The 18,947-nt window shown below is 47.7% G+C and overlaps 1 protein-coding gene across 1 annotated transcript in view; it reads right to left on the reverse strand.

Moving 5' to 3' along the window:
• Positions 1-17,629, reverse strand: part of LOC128906123 (tektin-3-like) — a 56,042-nt gene extending 38,413 nt beyond the window's left edge. Inside the window, exon 1 of the mRNA XM_054192985.1 lies at positions 17,554-17,629. The gene's annotated coding sequence lies outside the window, so the exon portion shown is untranslated. The remainder of the gene's footprint in view (positions 1-17,553) is intronic.
• Between the last annotated feature and the right edge of the window lie 1,318 nt (positions 17,630-18,947).

The following is an 18,947-nucleotide window of genomic DNA, read 5'->3' on the forward strand; positions in this document are numbered from 1 at the left end:
AACCTGTTAGGGAGTGTCTGCGGCTGTGACTTCCCGGTGCAAAGGTCAGCACTAAAGCTGGTTTGAAGGATTTACAGGATTTAAGCATCTTATGCTCCACGCACTCCTTCAGTTGCGCTCTAACCTAAGGGTTTGTGGGGCTTCTGTTACTCGGGCAAAAATGAGTCTGGGTTTAGCAGCAGTCTCCCAGAGCAGTGCTAACCTGATTCCTACAGTTATATGGGATCTGCCTCTCAACCTGTCCTACCATGAAGATAGAACTTGAAAGAGAAGCTTTTCCTGATCCCTGGTGTTGCCTTGCTTGTGGGGGACCTGAGCATCCTGCGTGCTTACGTCCTCAGGATCTCACCGAGCCGTGGATGCACACTGGGCATGGTTACGCTGCGTGTAGCAGTGGTCACAGGAGTTCACTTAGTTACGCTATGCAACAGGGAGGGGGAGTTGAGGTTCCCCTGCTTGTCTGAATTTTGGCTGCTTTTGTTCTTGGGAGTTGCAGTCTAACTGAGCGCCCCCTTTTTTGCCTCTTGAGGATTGACTTGGAAAGGGCTAGCAAGTCCAGAGTTTACAACGTCTGCGGGGTGATGCTCAGTACAAGGAAAACCAGGGGTTTTCTTATCCTGCTAGCCCACGTTCAACCGAGAAGAAGATGCTCTTGCAGTTCAGAGTATTTTATACTAGCAGACCTAGTGGTTTATTTGCATTCCTTAGGCAGACTTAGATGGAAACGTCCAAATTGCAACCAGTTGCATGCACAGCCTGGGCTCCCGATTGCCTGACTGCAGTGTAGCTGCCTCAGTTTCCCCCTTTGCTGGTGCTTCAGGTCCCTTGAAGTTCCCCCACCCTCACATTCTTTCAGGCTCCTGACTCAGCTGCCTTGGCATGGAGAATGCCTGCTGCGGTTGGCTTAAACCTCAGCGTTGCGAGGGCTGCAGCACCACATGGGAAAGGCGTTTGCTGTGTGTTTGCCAGTCCCTGCGTTTTATCTCAGCTTCCTTGGCGAAAACAAATTGAGGCAAACCTGGGCCCTAAAGTTCTAGGTTAAGATGCTGAAACCAACCAAGCAATAAAAAAGGGGCGCTTGCTAACCTAGCCGAAACCCAGCAAAGGCGGTTGCTCTGTCACCTGAGCTTCATTTCCAGGCCGTGTTTGAGTTGAAAGCTGCCCACAGGTTGGCATGCTCGATGCTCTGTTTCACAAGTCCTTCCCCATTTAATTGTTCATTTCAGGCCATGGAGAGAGAGGTCATTGCCGCATTAGGCAAAGGTGAGCCGGATGAGATCATGAGCAGTGTCTTCAAACTAAGGGTCACGCGCAAGGACATCCGCACCCTAAGGAACCTTTGCTGGCTAAACGATGAGGTAAAAGTAGCTGCAGCACAGGGATCTTCTAACGGAGCGTTTATTTCAAAACACCCCTTCAGGGTGTACAGAAGTCTTTGCAAAGTGATTTGATGAGCTGCACTGCAGAGCCCAGAAATCTCTGCACAGTTCTTATTTTAGGTACTGAAGGGTCCAGTGCTTCTGGCAGTTCCTTTACTTGTCTTGTGCAGCTTCCAGGAGTTAGTCTAGGTTCTTGGAGTGGGTGGCAGGTGTTTTTACCAAAGTGCAGTTTGACAAACAACTGTAACCAAGTGCGAAATTCTCACAACAAAAGCTGACAGCTGAGGCTGGAGTTCTCTCAGCTGCGTACTTCAGGGTGGCCAGAAAAGAGACGTTGCTGTGCTTTTCATTTGGTAAGCTAGTGTCTTATTTTACATCTCAAGCTTCCTCTTTATGGTACAGGTCATTAATTTCTACATGGCTCTTGTGATGGAAAGAAGTAAGAAAGAAGGATATCCATCAGTCCACGCTTTTAGTTCATTCTTTTATGAAAAACTTACTTCTGGGGGCTACGAAGCCGTAGGAAGATGGACCAGGCGTGTGGATCTCTTCCACAAGGACATCATCTTAGTGCCCATTAACTTGCGCTTGCACTGGACACTAGCGGTGAGTCAAACGGGCTTGTTATTTAGAGTTGGGTGGGGAGAAAAAGCCAGCAAGAAAAATCATTGAGGTTTGTGCAGCAGAAGGTTGCGCTTTGTCTAACAGTCACCTTTTAATAACAGGTCATCGACACCAGAAAGAAGACGGTCAAATACTACGACTCCCTGGGACAAGAAGGGGACCAGATTTGTGAGACTTTGCTGTAAGTAACTGCTCAGTCAGTGCTGTTGTGTTGTGAATTAGGAGAAGGGTTTTGGATTTTGCCCCTGTGACACGGCTGCAAGTTTTCCCATTTCTTGTGGATTACAAAGCAGAAATCTTGGATTCGCTTGCTGCGAGTTGTCTGACAGTGACTCCTTATCTAGTCTCACGTCGTCCCCTCCAGCCAGTGTCTTGGATGCCTGGCTTCTGCCACCTTCCCCCTATATCCCAGACAAAGACATGGTAGCCCCGTGGCACAGGGGCACCAACTGCGTTAGTGATCGATAAAACCGGGCTGTTGACGAAAGGGAAGCGTTTCAGGGAAGAAGTGTTTCAAGATGCCACTGGGTGTTCTTTGTCATTCTGACATTCTCGCTCAAGACAGGTACCGTGTAGCAAGCTTTTCCAGCTGTGTCGGCTGGCACGCACACCTCTCCAATGGAACGGGGACAGGTTTTCCTGTTGTGCCAGCAGGCATCCTTAGAAGTCTCTGCCACTGATGCAGAAGGAGTAAAAACCCTTAATGCAACAGCTTTGTAGCCCAAGAGCAAGGAGAGCGGCCCCTCAGAGAGAAACCAAGCGTTGGTTTAGTGCGGTGCTCTCCTGACCAGTTAACAGCAGCTGCCTGGGAAAGGGTATAAGAACAGGTCTGCATCCAGTCCTTTTTTCCAGCAAGTGGTGGCCTGGAAACTTCCTCGGCCAGAGGTACTGGCCCAAAAGCTTTTGTATTTGTTCTTCCGGAGGTGCACGCAGTCTGTGGGATTCAGGCACAGGGTGGAATGACGACATGAGGGTTCCTCGCTTGGTTTTTCTGTTCTTCCTCTGATAACATGTGATTTGGGGTTTTTTGACCTCTACTAAGCAATGAACTTAGGCTTTTGTGGAAGCCTCTGTTGGAATTGTCGGTCTCATTGCTGGTCATTAGCTCACAGCCTCTCGCAGTGTTTGTAAATTCAAGATTTGGATTTTTCCACCCAATGCCTTAAATCAGCTGCTCTGAGGATCCTCTGACACTTTACTCTCCTGCCATTCGTCTTCCTGGGATCTTTCAGCAGCTGTTTTTTTCTCGGACTAAATTACAGCGATGAAGAGTGATTTTTCTTTTGTTTTAAACAGCAAATACCTGCAAGAAGAAAGCCGCGAAAAAAGAAATGTGAAGCTGAATGCTTCAGAGTGGACTATTCACAGCATGGAGCCCCATGTGAGCGAACACTACTTGCACTTGAAATGTGAACTAGAACTCCTTGTCACAGAGCTCTTAACGCTTTCTCATAAGGCCAGGACTTTAGAGAACAGCCATAAGCATCTTCTTATGGCACCACATCGGGCTGCAAGAGGACCAGGAAACCATGCTGGGATGAAATCTCAGCAGATGAATTTTCGGATGAAATCTTTGAGCAGTGCCTCTCCTTGCTGGCTGAATACTTTGTTGGGTTTTTTTTTTTTTTTTTTCCTCTGCCACGTGAAGGTGAATTTGGCTTTGCCCCCATTTCACAAGTCAAATTTCAAGTCTCTTTAGCAGTTGTCAGAGCACGTAGGCTTCTGGTTTGCAGCCCAAATCCTGGCACGTGACAAAGCAAGGGGTTGAGCTGATGTTTCTCAACAAGTTAATAATGAAAAGCAGCACCTAAAGACTCGATTTAAGGAACGTCACTTCAGAAAGACACAGTACAAACCTCAAGACACCTTGCAGGGAGGAAGCCTGCTGTCCCTTATCAGCCTGCGAGGAATTTGGATTGTAACATCCGAGCGCAGGAAGCCGAGGGGAGGGATGATGTGCAGTTCCTGGGGTGTGTTCCTTGTGTTGGGGAGCGGTTATTGGGGATGGTGCAAGTTCAGGAGTGTCTGGTTAGGGTATTTTTGGTAATGGGTGCTACTTCCAAGTTGCTTTTCCTTGAAGGTAGAGGCAAATTCTCCATCTTCTTTGCATTCGTTAGGAAATCCCTCAGCAATCGAACGGAAGCGACTGCGGTGTTTTCATCTGCAAATACGCAGACTACATCTCGAGAGACAGACCGATGACCTTTACACAGGTGAGTGAAGGTTCTAAACAGCTCCAGCCTCTTCCATACAGAGCCAAGAGCCAGGGAAGTTACGCAGCGGCTGAGGTGTCTGCTCCCAGTGAGATCCCGCTTGGGGGAGATACCGCAGCCAGTGGGTTTGTGGGATCTGGCCTTTGGATCTTTGGGAGAAATGGGTCTCAGCCTCTGACCAATGAAGACACTGGTTCTTTTCCAAGGCAGTGCTCTTCTGTGAAAGTGCTTGTAAGCTGTTGTGTAGTCAAGGAGATCTGGTTTTGGTGGCATGTCACCCTCTTAGGAGCTGTGTGGGTGAAAGCCAGGCTGTACCCGAAGGGCAAGTGTTGACAGTTCTTAAAAGGAACTTCATAGTAAAGAATTAACTGGGTGTTTATGGGTATTTTGTGTCTCTTTCTGCCATGAGGTGTATTTCATGGATTTTCTTTTCTTTTCAGACCCACATGCCTTACTTCCGTAAGAAGATGGTGTGGGAAATCCTCCACCAAGAGCTGCTGTGAGACCCGCACTACAGGAGTAACCCTTCTTCTAGTTATTTTTCTCATACCTTATTGTTGTTGGACGTTTTTCTCTGTAGGTTAAGGAAAGAGTTTTTCCCTGTAGGTTAAGGAAAGAGTTTTTCCCTGTAGGTTAAGGAAAGAGTTTTTCTCTGTAGGTTAAGAAGTAGTGGTTAAGATTATTTGCCCCCCCAGCCCCCACCTGCCCCTATTTTGGAGACAGTAACTCTCTTTGAAATTAGCTAACACACCTTAAGTGCAAGCTGGAAAGGTTGGTGTCACCTGGCCAAGGGAAAGCTTAAGAAGAAATGCTGTGAACTTCCATCGCAGAGAGGGCTGCTCCCACCTCGCAGCGCACGTGGCCACCTTATGGACGAATGGGACTCATCTGGTGGTGGCAAGAGTTGCATGAGCTGAACTTCTCTCACAGCACACGTGGTCACGTTATGGACAAATGGGACTCATCTGGTGGTGGCAACAGTGGTGTGAGCTGAACTTCTCATCCCAACAACAAGGTGCTGAACTACTGTTTCCTCCAAGAGAGTTTTCTTCTGTTTCTGGAATAATCTACCATCTACTTGATGCCTACAAGTGGATTTGTGATGACCATCAGAAGAAAGCATTTACCGTCCTTTGATTTGGGAGAGAAACCCCTGTGGTTGGGGTTGGTTTGGTCTTTTTCTGTCTCCAGGGAGTTTTATAATGTGAAAAGAGAAGTATTTATTTATTTTTATTAAAATAAATATTTAAATTATTTGAAGAGCCTTACTGGAATGAAACTTGATCTGGTAATGAGAGTGATTTTTTATTTTTTTTGTTTGGTCATTGAAGAAAAGGTTGACATATCAATGTGGGTTTTAGCTCACTCACAGTCTCTGGAGGAAGACGACTCTGGCCAGGCTGGGTATCAGAGCATCAGAACCTCCAAGCGATTGTCCCAAAATCTTGAAGGGACAAGCCTTTCATTTTTTCCCCCCCTCTAGCTTACACTCCGGAGCTGGAGTGGGATTTCAGGTCTTTCCTTGACCATCGTAGAGGAAAAATTGCCCAAGAGGTGGTTTGGAAGCCCCGTGTTGGAACGCTTGTATAAATGACCGTGTGGTGTTGTCTCTGTAATGGCAGTTACCATCATGGGAGGCGATTCCTGCCCGCTGATGCGGTCTCTCCTCTCCTCAGCTTTGGGGGAAAGCTGGTGATTTTGGGGCCATGCCCTCTGTCGCCGTGGGTGGGATCAGCCTTCCCGGTGCTGCTCCTCGCCTGAAGGTCTGCTCTCCTGGGCCGGCTGACGCGGTGGTTTGGCTGTGGTGTGGGTCAGCAGCCACATCGCTCTCTGCTTTCAAACTGATGAGCTTAATCCGTCCCCAAATCAGAGGAGATTCTCCAAAGGAAGAACTATTGCAAAGGCAATGTGTCGTGGTTTGTCCCTCCAGGAGATACTTCATCTTCCCGGGCTCCCGGAGGACGTGGAAGATTTTAGCTGTTTATTACCGCTAGGACGCAGTAGCTGAATGCTCGAACTGTCCTTTCCCCTTCCCTTCGGTTCTCGCTGTCTGGGGGCTGCAGTTTTGAGGCTGACCCTGTGCTCTGCTGAGTACAAAAGCAGAATTTGGGTTTTTTTTGGGGGAAAAAACCCCAATGAACCAGAAAACAAGCCCTGCAGAGGGGGGAGTGGGGTAAGGACACTACCCAGGTCCTCCTGGGACATCCCTGTTAAGCAGAGGGGGCTCGGGGGTGTGATGGAAGGAGCAGGGTGATGCTGCTGTGAACACCTTACCTGGTGCCTTCTCTGTCCTCTCCGCAACCCGCCAAGGACTGGTGTGGAGTAAACCCCGTCGGGGGACACCTGCTGCTGGTCGCTTGGCAGCGCTTGTGGCTGCTGAAAGCCTCTGTGTCTGAGGGGGTGGGGAAATTGTACGCGTAGCAGCCCCCGTCCCCTCTGTCTACAGGGTCACCTCCTGGGCTCTGGCCCTTCAGCCGGGGCTCGTGTCCTTGTGCCCCCAGGAGGCTCTCTGAGACCAGCCCCTGGGGAGGAACAGCCTGTTCACACTGTGCTCTGCATGAGCAGTTGTGTGGGAGCTGGGCCTCGCTTCTCCTTAGGAAATGGCCTTTTGGAGGTGACGAGCTTGCTCTTTCCCGTGCTGATGGGCGAGCGCGTGTGCGGTGTGAGTAATGCCCTGGGGCCCTCGGCAGGGTTGTGGGGGGACACACATCATTGGGCTTCGCACACTTCTGACGCTGCCAAGAGTTGGGGGTGTTCATCCTGGAGAAGAGAAGTCTCCGGGGAGATCTTAGAGCCCCTTCCAGTCCCTAAAGGGGCTCCAAGAGAGCTGGGGAGGGGCTCTGGATCAGGGAGGGGAGCCATGGGATGAGAGGGAACGGTTTCAAACTGAAAGAGGTGAGATTTAGATCAGATACGAGGAAGCAATTCTTTGTGTGAGGGTGGTGAGACACAGGAAGAGGTTGCCCAGGGAGGTTGTGGATGCCCCATCCCTGGAGGTGTTCAAGGCCAGGCTGGACGGGGCTTGGAGTAACCTGGTCTGGTGGAAGTTGTCCCTGCCCGTGACAGCAGAGTTGGAATGGTAATTTTGCAATTCACTTCTGAGTATTTGCACATGCCAAGCCCCCTGCAAGCGCTGTTAATGTGTAAGATTTGTCTGAGGTGACACGATTTTGTTGCAACTTTCCTCTGTAACTCTTTTCCAATGTCTTTTTTTGCCAGAAGGAAAGGGAAAGGGAAGAAGAAATAGAAGGGGAAGAGGGGTAGGGAAGTCCTGTAGACTAATAAAATGTGGTACAGTGCCAGCAAATAAGGGCAAATAAAAAAGTCTGAAAATCCCAGAGATCCCGTTCCAGAGTATATATCAAGGGAATGCCCATTAGCAACAGCATCCAGGCCCGGTAATAATCACAGCTTTGGGAGTCGGGGGGGAATCAATATCAACTAAGTGGGCTTAGTATTCTCCTCTACCCATTACGCACAGCAGCATGTAAAACATCCTCTCCCGCAGAACGCCAGCTTTAATGGGGGAGGAAAACATCACTTTTAATTTGGCAGCAGCGCTGACATTCGCATGAAGAACTTGCAGAGTGTCCTTTTTCTCCGTGCCTTTTCATTCTTTGCTCACTTCCTACAGGGAAGGGACCTGCAATCTGAATCTCATCCTTTGGGAGCTGCTCATGAACCCGGTGTGCAACCCTGCACGGTAAAAACATTGCCAGGCTTTTGGCCACACAAGAACTAGCACTGCGCTCTCGTCAGAGATTGCTTGCTTAGCTTACAGCAGCCCACCCCTGCAACATCAAAGGTCTCGCAGCAAGAGCCAGACCCCAGAGATGCCACAGAAATCACCATCTCCACCCCTGGACCCAAGCAGATACAGGGCAAGTACCAACAGCAGGAATTCCTGATGACCATCACTCTGGCCATCCACCACCAGCCACCCCACGGAAAGGGCCAGCTGGCCACCTCACCCAGAGGCGTACAAACCAGGCAGACTCCTTTCAGGTGCATTTTCAGGCAGAGCAGACAGAGAGCACACAGCTCTCAAGCTAAAACACCACTCTGCAATCAAGAGAGAGCGCAAAAAGCTCCCAGAAATTGAGAGTTTCACTTCACAGCCTGGAAAACCAGACAGATAATGGTGCTGAGAGGGAGAGAGATTAGGACAGGGAGTTCCAAAGGGAGCACGGGGCAGCTTAACCTGCACAGGGACTGCCACTTCCCATCACACAAAGACCTTTGAAAAGCAGCATTTCCCTGGCACTTTCACCTTAAAAACGCTACATGCACATGAACACGTGCCTCCAGGAAGAGATTTCAGCCAAACATACATTTCCACCTCCCAGGTTTTCCCAGCAAGTTGAATGTTTCCACCATGTAAAGGATTGCAAAACAAGTTTTCCATAGAGCAGAGCAATCAAGAAACAAGAACTTCCTCCCACACCAATCACAAGCTTGTCGCCATCCTTAGTTGGTGAAACTGTGACCCAAGCACACTCGGACAAAGCACAAAAAACCCTTCCCGATTTCACAAGGGCAAGGAGGTAGAATCGCTGTCACCTCAAAGGTACTCAAGGGCAATTTGTATCCATGCATGGTTACACATACATATCTGTAACATATGGTTACACATACATTAGCCATCTTTTTTCTCTTGGATTTCAAGGAAAAAGTAAAATGGGATGGAAGCTGGCTTGCTTTCTAACATCTAGAGGGATGGACGGAATGGAGCCCAGGGAGACAGGCAGTCGGGGCAGAGCAGCCTGCGCAGGGAATCCTCCCAGTTTCACTTGGGCACAGCAAGCCTCTTGGAAAAACACACAGACACCTGCCCCTTTGACAAGCCTCACTTTGCCCTAAGACACTGCACACAAACAAGAAACTGCACTCTTCAAACTGCTCCAACAACCAGTCCCAAAACTCCTCGTCCCTCCTCACATAAAATCAGAGAATCATTTAGCTTGGAAAAGACCCTTGGGATCATCAAGTCCAACCATCAACTCCACTCTACAAAGTTCTCCCTTACACCATATCCCTTAACACCACATCTAAATGAGTCTGAAACACATTCAGGGATGGTGACTCCACCACCTCCCTGGGCACCCTATTCCAGTGTCTGACCACTCTTTCTCTGAACAATTTTTTCCTAATGTCCAGCCTAAACCTACCCTGATGCAGCTTGAACCCATTCCCTGCCTTCCTTCCCTGCCCCACCAATTTGACTTTTTCTCTTGGAGAGGCAACAAGAACCCTTACAGATGCTTTGACACAAATGCAGAAATGGCAACAGCTGACAGAAAAGTGCAAAACACGTGCTAAGGCAACCAAGAAAGCTTGGAAACAAAGCCAAGGCTCCCAAGGGTTATGTTCTGGGCTCATCCCAAGCAAGCGCAGCTGGCAACTTGGAAACCTGCCATCCTCATGCCCACGATTGCCTGACGGAAGGCTCCAAAACCAAAGTGCGCAGGCAACTCGTACCGAAACCCAGCAAAAGGATCGAGAGCGGCTGCCTAGCAAAGGCGAGTTTCTGGGGCGGAAGAAAATACAGGAGGCAGAATGCAACACAAACCCCAACAAGAGCTGCAGGGCATCTCCACAGTTGAAAGGCATCTCTTGACAGAAGGCAGCTGTCAACAGCTGTCTCTTCCCTCTCCTTCCTGCCAAGAGGAGGAAAGGAAAGAGAGGAAGGAAGGAAGGAGGAGGGAGAGAAGGAAGGGAAGAAGAGGAAGGAAATCAGGCTCACCCATTGCAAAGCTATAGCCACCCATGCTGAAGGGAGCACTGTATGAGACGGACTGCAAATTCCCCGACGAGGGGCAGAAGGCCCTCCAAGCCTTCAATGGAAGGCCTCAAACACCCACAAGGAAAGAAATAACGCAGGCCTGGCCTTCAAAGAACTCAGAAGGCTAACGCTTCTGGCCCCTGAAAGCGTGGCAGACCTGTCTTGTGAAGACAGGATGGTTCTGCCACTCGTGTGGTGAGCTTGCTAGTTCTCAAGGCCATTGTGTCCGAGAAGTGACCTTGGCTTCATTAGCCGCCAAATGCATAGGAAAGCGCACACCCCCGCACATGCTGATGAAGATTAGAGACATCATGCTCAACATGTAGGACTATGGCACTCCTCTCTCCACCCAAATCATGCTACACATCACCTGGGAGAAGGGAGAAACCTGACACAAGGCTGTCCTTGGCAAGGGGGATGGACCATGCTAATGCAGCAGACATCAAAGGGGAAAATAAGAGCCCCTAGCGGGGATCAAAGGAGAAACAAAAGAAGATACTGCCCGGCAAGATTCTTCCCAAGAAAGAACACCATACCTGGGAAGATTTTTCCAAGAAAGAAGAAGATTATGCCTGGGAAGATTCCCTGAAAAAGACGCTGCAACCAGTACCGGCCATCTCTTCACCTCTGGCTTTTGCTCTGGCTTTGCAAGTGGTTTTGGAGCTGAAAAATCTCTGGCATTTCAGGCTCATCATGATTTGACTCATTGGGAAGCAAGGAGAAGGGGAAGGAGGGAAGGGGAAGGAGGGAAGGGGAAGGAGGGAAGGGGAAGGAGGGAAGGGGAAGGAGGGAAGGGGAAGGAGGGAAGGGAGGGCCAGGGAAAACCTGTTGTAGTTGTTTTGTCAGCATGAGTAGCAAGAAAGACATGCAGAGCAACAAACAGAGCAAGCCTCTCGCTTTGTTCATCAACAAACTCAATCCTTAGGCACAGTCAGAAATGTTTAGCATCTATAGATCATGGGCCTGGGCTCAGAAGTGTAATAAATAGCCAGATCCCTTAAACAGAAATGGCACTTATTTTATGATAGGGACAAAGTCAATAAAGCAAAAGCACAGGGCTGGGTGCATGACTCAAGTCTCTCAAGGCATGAGAGCCATACCTGAGGCTTCTCTCCTGCCAGCTGCACAGCGGCAGTTCCCTCAGCCTGCCCTTGTGTGCCCTGTGCCGCAGCCCCTCACCAGAAGGGGACACAGGAGTCTGCATGCAGCCTCCAAAGTGCCTAAGAAGAGAGGAGAGCATTTTTTTTCACTTTTTAAGTCCCCACATTACCACTAGAGTTATTTCCTCAATTTGTGTCCATGTGGAGGAGAAATGTTCATTTTGTGAAAAATAGTGAAGGTATTGTTGGCTTTCGCCATAATAACGAGGCTATAAATCTTTGACTTATAAGGATAAGTAACCTTTAGTAAATTAGTAAACATGAGAAACCTCAAAGATAACAACTAACAGCAGCTATGAAGAAAAACATCATGAAGAAAAACATCCAAGAGAAACAAAAGAGAACTTCTCCAAAAGACCCCACAAATGATTAACAGAAGGAAACAGATGCATGGGAGAAGGGAGTTGATGATAATCGATCCTACCAGAAGGAAACACATGCATGGGAAAAGGGAACTGAAGATCATCTATCCTCAGAAACAACTGCCAGAAGGAAATGCACAAATAGAAGAGAAAAAGGACAAATAACAATCAATCATCATAAACAATTACTCTGCCTAAAAGAGTGAATACGTATGCAATATTCAATGTATATAAGACGTGGGTGAAGTATTAGCTGGTGTGCCTCTGACTTGAGTCATGCACCCAGCGCTGTGCTTTTGCTTTATTGACTTTGTCCCTATCATAAAATAAGTGCCATTTCTGTTTAAGGGATGTGGCTGTTTATTACACTTTCCTTCCCCAATACCACCTTGGAAATCACCCTGCTTAACTCCCACACCCAATTCACTACTGCTACTCTGGGTATTCACAGCAGCAAAGGAGAGCTTGATTTCCCACAGCTTCCACCCCTACTCTCTTTGGCACGACACAAGCCTTGGGCTCATCTCTTCTACCTGCTTCCTGAGTCTTCCTCATCACAGAAGAAGTATGAGAGCTTTCAAATGCGAGTCTTCTTTGCCAATGTGCACAGAAGCAGCATCACATCTCTGGTTCGTGAGAAAAAAGCTTCGTCTTAATGACAGGAATAAAAGATGCAAGTGGAGCTTTGCTGTGAAAACTGGTTCTACAGAAAAGAATACCTCTGTGAGCTCCTGAGCCCCTCTGCCTTTAAGGTCTTCAAGCCCACAGCCAGCAGGGAGAGGGCCATGCTGTCAACTCTCTTTTCACACCTTGCCTTGCTCCCACCTGGAGCCATGGAGTGGACTGGCAGGTAGCCAGCACAGGCTCCTGGAGACCAGGGCTTGCAGCAAACCAGGGAACACACTCAGCTCACGCTCTTGGGCCACCTCAGGGACTTCATAGCAAGTTTGCTCCGTGCATAAGTAAAAACATCAGGGCTTTTGGGTCGGGTTTGCTTTTGGGGGGTTATTTTGGGGTGAGTTGCTTTTTTCTTTTATTTGCTACATCACCTCTCTCCCTCTTAGAGCAAAACAAGCCACACTGTTCCATCGCTTAGTCCTGTATTTTCATATGCTTCCAGTTCTCTCTTTTTTAACACTCTCCCAGCTTTATTGTGCTCAGAGACACAATACGAAACCCCATTCGGCACCGTGGCCATAGGGGCTAGAATGAAACAGCACTCATTCATTCACAGCTGAGGCAGTTGCAGATAAATTGCTAACAGGCTGAGGAGCAGCAAGGTGCAAAAAGGCAGTTCTGAACACACACAGGCAGGAGGGCTGCTGCACTTGGGCAGCTCTTTCCATCCAGTCACTTGTCAGAGCAGAACCGCCCCAAGGGAAAACTGCCCTGCTTCAGCGATTTGCGGAGAAAAAGGGGATCCATTTGCTCACCATTAGAATGTCATTCCCAGTACTCAACATTGCAGGACTCCTACTAACTACAGCCTTCAGTGCATTTTCATTAACTAACGGCCCAAAACAGGGCAGCAGGGATCAGTTGAGCTTCTCACAGGAGGTCTGGAGTATGCATCTGTATGAGTTGCAAATTTGACCTAACTCCTCTTTACTTCAGACACCATCAGCAGCAACTGACACAATTTCTATCAGAATCGGGCAGTCTGGATCAGGTCTTAAGACATACAGGGCCTGACTCCTTCCAAATATGTCATTAGGAAACGCTCCAACTCAGAACTTCAATCACAATTGGGCAGTGGGAAGGGCGCTGGAAGAGCCCATAAAGATCTTTTCAGGACCTGTCCAACTAAGGCTCTGAAAGCCTTGACTTAAGGGACTTAACTTTCCAAACTATTAGCACCTACTGCAAAGTTTTAAATTCCCTGAGAACAGCTGAATCCTCAGGGCCTGCACAACTTGCTTAGAAAGCCAAAGTTTATCTTCTCATTTCCAAGGCAATTCATCAGTCTTTTTTCCCAACTTCTTATGCAACCAATCAAAGCAGCTCTTCTGGTAAAGCCTGTTCTCAAATACTCTTTTAGACTCAGGAAAAAGCAGATTGACTGCCTACCACCTCATTTCTGAGAAATACTTGGTGGCAGTATAGCCATACTGCAAGCAGCTCCTAACTTTATTCTGGTCTAGGGCTCCTAAAACTCAGGAACCTATTCAGAAAGTGAACTGATGGCAATTTGACACACTCTCAGCAAAACTAAGCCATCAGACTAAGTTTCAATGAAATCCAGCCCAAAGTGTAATTCCTGTGTTTAACAGTTAAAATCATTGATTTTCATGGCAATATACACGACTAGAAATTGCAAACAAGCTCATTGGATGCAATTGGACATTCCCTACAATACAAGCAAACAAGCCTTTCCCTCTAACAACTCTATTTAAGATATAATGCATGCTTGATCCCCGGGGAGAGAACACAAATTTCTGCTTCCTACTGGAGTTAGTCTTTCTTATAAGGTCATTCTATTGCTACATATTACTCGGGACCTAAAGCAGTAATTCACCGACTTCTCTTCAAAGAACAGGCCTTGGAGAAAAAGGCCATTTTAGATGATGCGGGCACGTATGCTTAACCGCAGAGCCAGACACCCTGCAAAGGGGGCAGACGCCAGCGAGGTTCCGCAGTGGTACAGACTCCAAGTGATGGGAACACAGGGGCTGCCGCCCTTCCCACTCTGTTGCTCTCCACAAGGAAATGTCTCCATGTGAAAAATAGTGAAGGTATTGTTGGCTTTCGCCACAATAACAAGGCTATAAATCTTTGACTTATAAGGATAACTAACCTTTAGTAAATTAGGAAACATGAGAAACCTCAAAGATAACAACTAACAGCAGCTATGAAGAAAAACATCATGAAGAAAAACATCCGAGAGAAACAAAAGAGAACTTCTCCAAAAGACTCCACAAGTGATTAACAGAAGGAAACAGATGCATAGGAGAAGGGAGCTGATCCTACCAGAAGGAAACAGATGCATAGGAAAAGGGAGCTGATCCTACCAGAAGGAAACAGACGCATGGGAAAAGGGAACTGAAGATTCAGAAGGAAACGCACAAATAGAAGGGAAAAAGGACTAATAATAATCAATCATTATCAACAATTACTCTGTCTAAAAGAGTGAATACGTATGCAATATTCAATGTCTATAAGACATGGTTGAAGTGTTAGCTGGTGTGCCTCTGACTTGAGTCATGCACCCAGCGCTGTGCTTTTGCTTTATTGACTTTGTCCCTATCATAAAATAAGTGCCATTTCTGTTTAAGGGATCTGGCTATTTATTACACTCCATAAATTGCCACAATTCCTCAAGTTTCACACAATGGCCACGGGCATTCAGTCCCCTCTCTCACAGCCCACCTGGTCTCGTCACCACCAGCGGATGCCGCAAAATGCTTTCGGGATCCAAATGCCTTCTCAGCCTTCCACCTTAGACCAGCACCCAGAAACAAACCACAGGCGGACTCCAGTAGGGACTTTGGCAACTTTATCATTCATACAATGGTGCAAGGCAGCAGAAAAGAAAGATCATTTGATAAATATAGAAAAAAATCACCTGATAATCAATCAATAAATAATAAAATAAAGATAGAACAAATAATGTTCAAGTTAGCTGGCCTAACTCTGAAGTTCGCCCTGCGCTCAGCAGGAGGAGGGATGAACAGAGCTCTCTGCCAGCCTGAATTATTCCTTTTTGATCAGAACTCTGCAGGAACTGAGCGCTTCTTGAGGGTAGCCTGTTGGTGTCCAATACAGAATCACACCTCCAGTATCAACTCTCTGCTACAGCTAATAACAAAATCTCACCAAGTATTTAGTCGTGTCAGTTTTTATTGGCATAGAACAAGCTTTGCAGAACCATGCCAGTTTTGTCCCTGGGAAATGACCTCTTGTCTCATGTTTCCAGAAGTCTTAAGGTGTGTATGTGTGTGCGTGGGTGTCTGCACCCATGTGCACATGCTGACATTCCACGGACCCCACGTGATCCCTCCCGGGAAGATTTCAATAGCTGAATGCTCCCGAATCAAAGCGTACTGAAGCTAAATCAAAAAGACCATTAAACCAAATCACTGTCATAACTACAACTCAATCTAACAACTCAATCTTAAAACGTGAAGGAAAATAAAAAGATTGGTAAATCAAGAGCAGAAAAAAATGTAAATAATACTGCCTTACTGGTAGTATTGTTGTTTCAAGGGAAACAGGGATTATCAACAGCATCCATGTCCAGTAATAATCATAGCTTTGGGAGTGTGGGGGGAAATCAATATCGTCTGATGGGCTTAGTATTCTGCTATTCACATCACGCACAGCAGCACATAAAACATCCTGTCCCGCAGAGTGCCAGTTTTCATGGGGGAGGAAAACAACACTTTGCCTTGTGCAGCAGAGCTGACATTAGCATTGACAAATTTCAGAGAGTCCTTTTTCCCCGTGCGTTTTCATTCCTTGCTCACTCCCTACAGTGTTACGACTGCAACTTTACCCACTTGGTATTTGACAGAAATACCAGTTGCTCTCACTGAATCACAGAGCACGCTTTCATCGCTACGCAACAGAACTCCTCAGCCTGCAACTAACTGAGAACCACCCGTTTGAAAAACCCTGCGACTTCAGTAAGGTTTCATGTGCACATCCAACAGCAGAACCACGGCCTGCGTGAAAAACTCCTGTGAGTTTCTCTTCAGGGTCCTGTCTGCTATGTGTAAAGCATCCATCTGTAGCTATAGGGATCATCAAATACCAAAACTCAAACTCAATATTCTGAGCTGAGCAACACTGCGCTGCAAGTAGTTTAAGAGAAAGTTAACATATTTGTAATTTTGACTTCAGGTCTATTTCCAAAGCGGTTTAATAACTTGCTCTACTTGAGCTACCAATAAAAAGAAAAACCAAAACAAAACCTGGCAATTTTCTGTCTGTACTTAGCTATGTGGTGGCACTCAAGCAAGAAGGCTTAGCTTTCAGTTGACATGATTCTAACCCAATCACACTAGCCTTCATGAAGCGCAAAACAAAAGGGGCAAAAGGGTAACGCGTAAAGAGGAAAACAATAGTACAAACTTTGGGGACTAGATCCATTACCACAGCTCAAGAATGCCAGACCCAGAAAGGAAAAGAAAAAAAGAAGGTGAAAAAGTGACTCCATAAAAAGCAATCGGCATGCCACGGGGGGGAACTGCAAGGACTTCAGCTACCCCTGTATGCCGGGAAGAAACGGGTAAAATTCGATTTTTAGAAAGCTTTCACTCCTAACAAGCATTCGTTGTCAAAACTAAAAGAGACATGCCCTGTGAAGACAGGATAGTTCTGCCACTCGTGTGGTGAGCTTGCTAGTTCTCAAGGCCATTGTGTCCGAGAAGTGACCTTGGCTTCATTAGCCGCCAAATGCATAGGAAAGCGCACACCCCCGCATATGCTGATGAAGATTAGAGACATCATGCTCAACATGTAGGACTATGGCACTCCTCTCTCCACCCAAATCATGCTACACATCACCTGGGAGAAGGGAGAAACCTGACACAAGGCTGTCCTTGGCAAGAGGGGTGGACCATGCTAATGCAGCAGACATCAAAGGGGAAAATAAGTGCCCCTAGCGGGGATCAAAGGAGAAACAAAAGAAGATACAGCCTGGCAAGATTCTTCCCAAGAAAGAAGATTATGCCTGGGAAGATTCCCTGAAAAAGACACTGCAACCAGCACCGGCCATCTCTTCATCTCTGGCTTTTGCTCTGGCTTTGCCTTTCTCTATCCCCCACTTTCTCTTTGCTCTTAGAGTTCTTGAGTAACCACCTTAAGGACCACCTTCAGTAACGCTTGCCATAAGTTCTCCTATGCCTGGTGCTAAGGAACACAATGCATACCTCACCATTTGCCAGCATTTCTCATATACCTAACCAATTCTCTGGACTTGTTAAGACCTATATTAATCATTTGGGGCAGCTAATAAATGGCTCTAGATGGACCTTGAGATTTACCTCACCTTAGTCTGCACTGTTGGCAATTTACAAACCTGAAGTCACTTACCCCACCTCTTTCCTGGGAGTGGCACGTGACAAGCACTCCAGCATTTGGGAAATCCTTCCTTTCTGCTCCTTGGCTCTCTCATCATCCTCACAGCTTGTCCCTTCAGCAGCAGCCTTGCTCTCCCTGCTGGAAGCAGGGCACTCCACATCACTCTTAGCTGCACTCCATTTGATGGGCTTCCACTGCCAGGCAGGACCAACGGAGATTGGGAGGCAGTTCTGGGGGCTGCACTTCACTGCCACGGAGAGCAAGCCATGGATGTCATTTCTAGACCAGCTGGGCAGCACTGACAAGGCAGACCATCCCAGAAGCAAGTGAGCAGCACTCCACGAAAATATTGCCAGGCTTTTGGCCACACAAGAACTAGCACTGTGCTCTTGTCAGAGATTGCTTACTTAGCTTACAGCAGCCCACCCCTGCAACATCAAAGGTCTCGCAGCAAGAGCCAGACCCCAGAGATGCCACAGAAATCACCATCTCCACCCCTGGACCCAAGCAGATACAGGGCAAGTACCAACAGCAGGAATTCCTGATGACCATCACTCTGGCCATCCACCACCAGCCACCCCACGGAAAGGGCCAGCTGGCCACCTCACCCATAGGCGTACAAACCAGGCAGACTCCTTTCAGGTGCATTTTCAGGCAGAGCAGACAGAGAGCACAGAGCGCTCAAGCTAAAACACCACACTGCAATCAAGAGAGAGCGCAAAAAGCTCCCAGAAATTGAGAGTTTCATTTCACAGCCTGAAAAAACCAGACAGACTTTAGGGACAAAGACAAGGAGATGCTATAATCCACAGCAGGAGTGGTGCTTAGGCATTCCCCCCGCACCCTTTGCGCCAGGGATGTTGCTCTTGTGCAGGCAGAGAAACCTTCTCCCCTCCCCAAAAGCAGACTCACCCCACACACAGACACCTCTCCCAGACCTCCTTTCAAAGAAGGCTACCAGTGACGCACCTGCACAATTAGCCAGAGATGTCTCAGCACCTTACCAGTACAGTCTGCTCGCAGTCAGAAGGACAGGTCGGGTTAGAAGCAACTAAGTGCAGAATCCAAGTCAGTCTCCAGGAAAATGCGCCATACATGGGCTTGTGGGCTGTCCGCTGAGGTCTTCTGATGAGACCTGCCTCTTTTGGAGCTTGCAAAGGTGCCGGTGCCCTCTGATGAACGACAAACTCCCACAAGGCTGAAAATCAAGACACAAGAACAAAACAGTTCATTGCCACAAGGTACACACTTCCCTGGTCAAAAGGCAGTACACAAAAGGGCAACTGCATTTCTGTGGCCAGCCTGGACCCAGTCACCACACTGCTCCTCTTGCTCTGGTTCCCTTCTAGATGACTTTCAAAAAACACTCCTCTCTATTCCACTCCTCATGGACAACCTTTCAAGAG

The sequence above is a fragment of the Rissa tridactyla genome, chromosome 2 (genome assembly GCF_028500815.1).
Source record: "Rissa tridactyla isolate bRisTri1 chromosome 2, bRisTri1.patW.cur.20221130, whole genome shotgun sequence".
Classification (NCBI taxonomy): domain Eukaryota; kingdom Metazoa; phylum Chordata; class Aves; order Charadriiformes; family Laridae; genus Rissa; species Rissa tridactyla.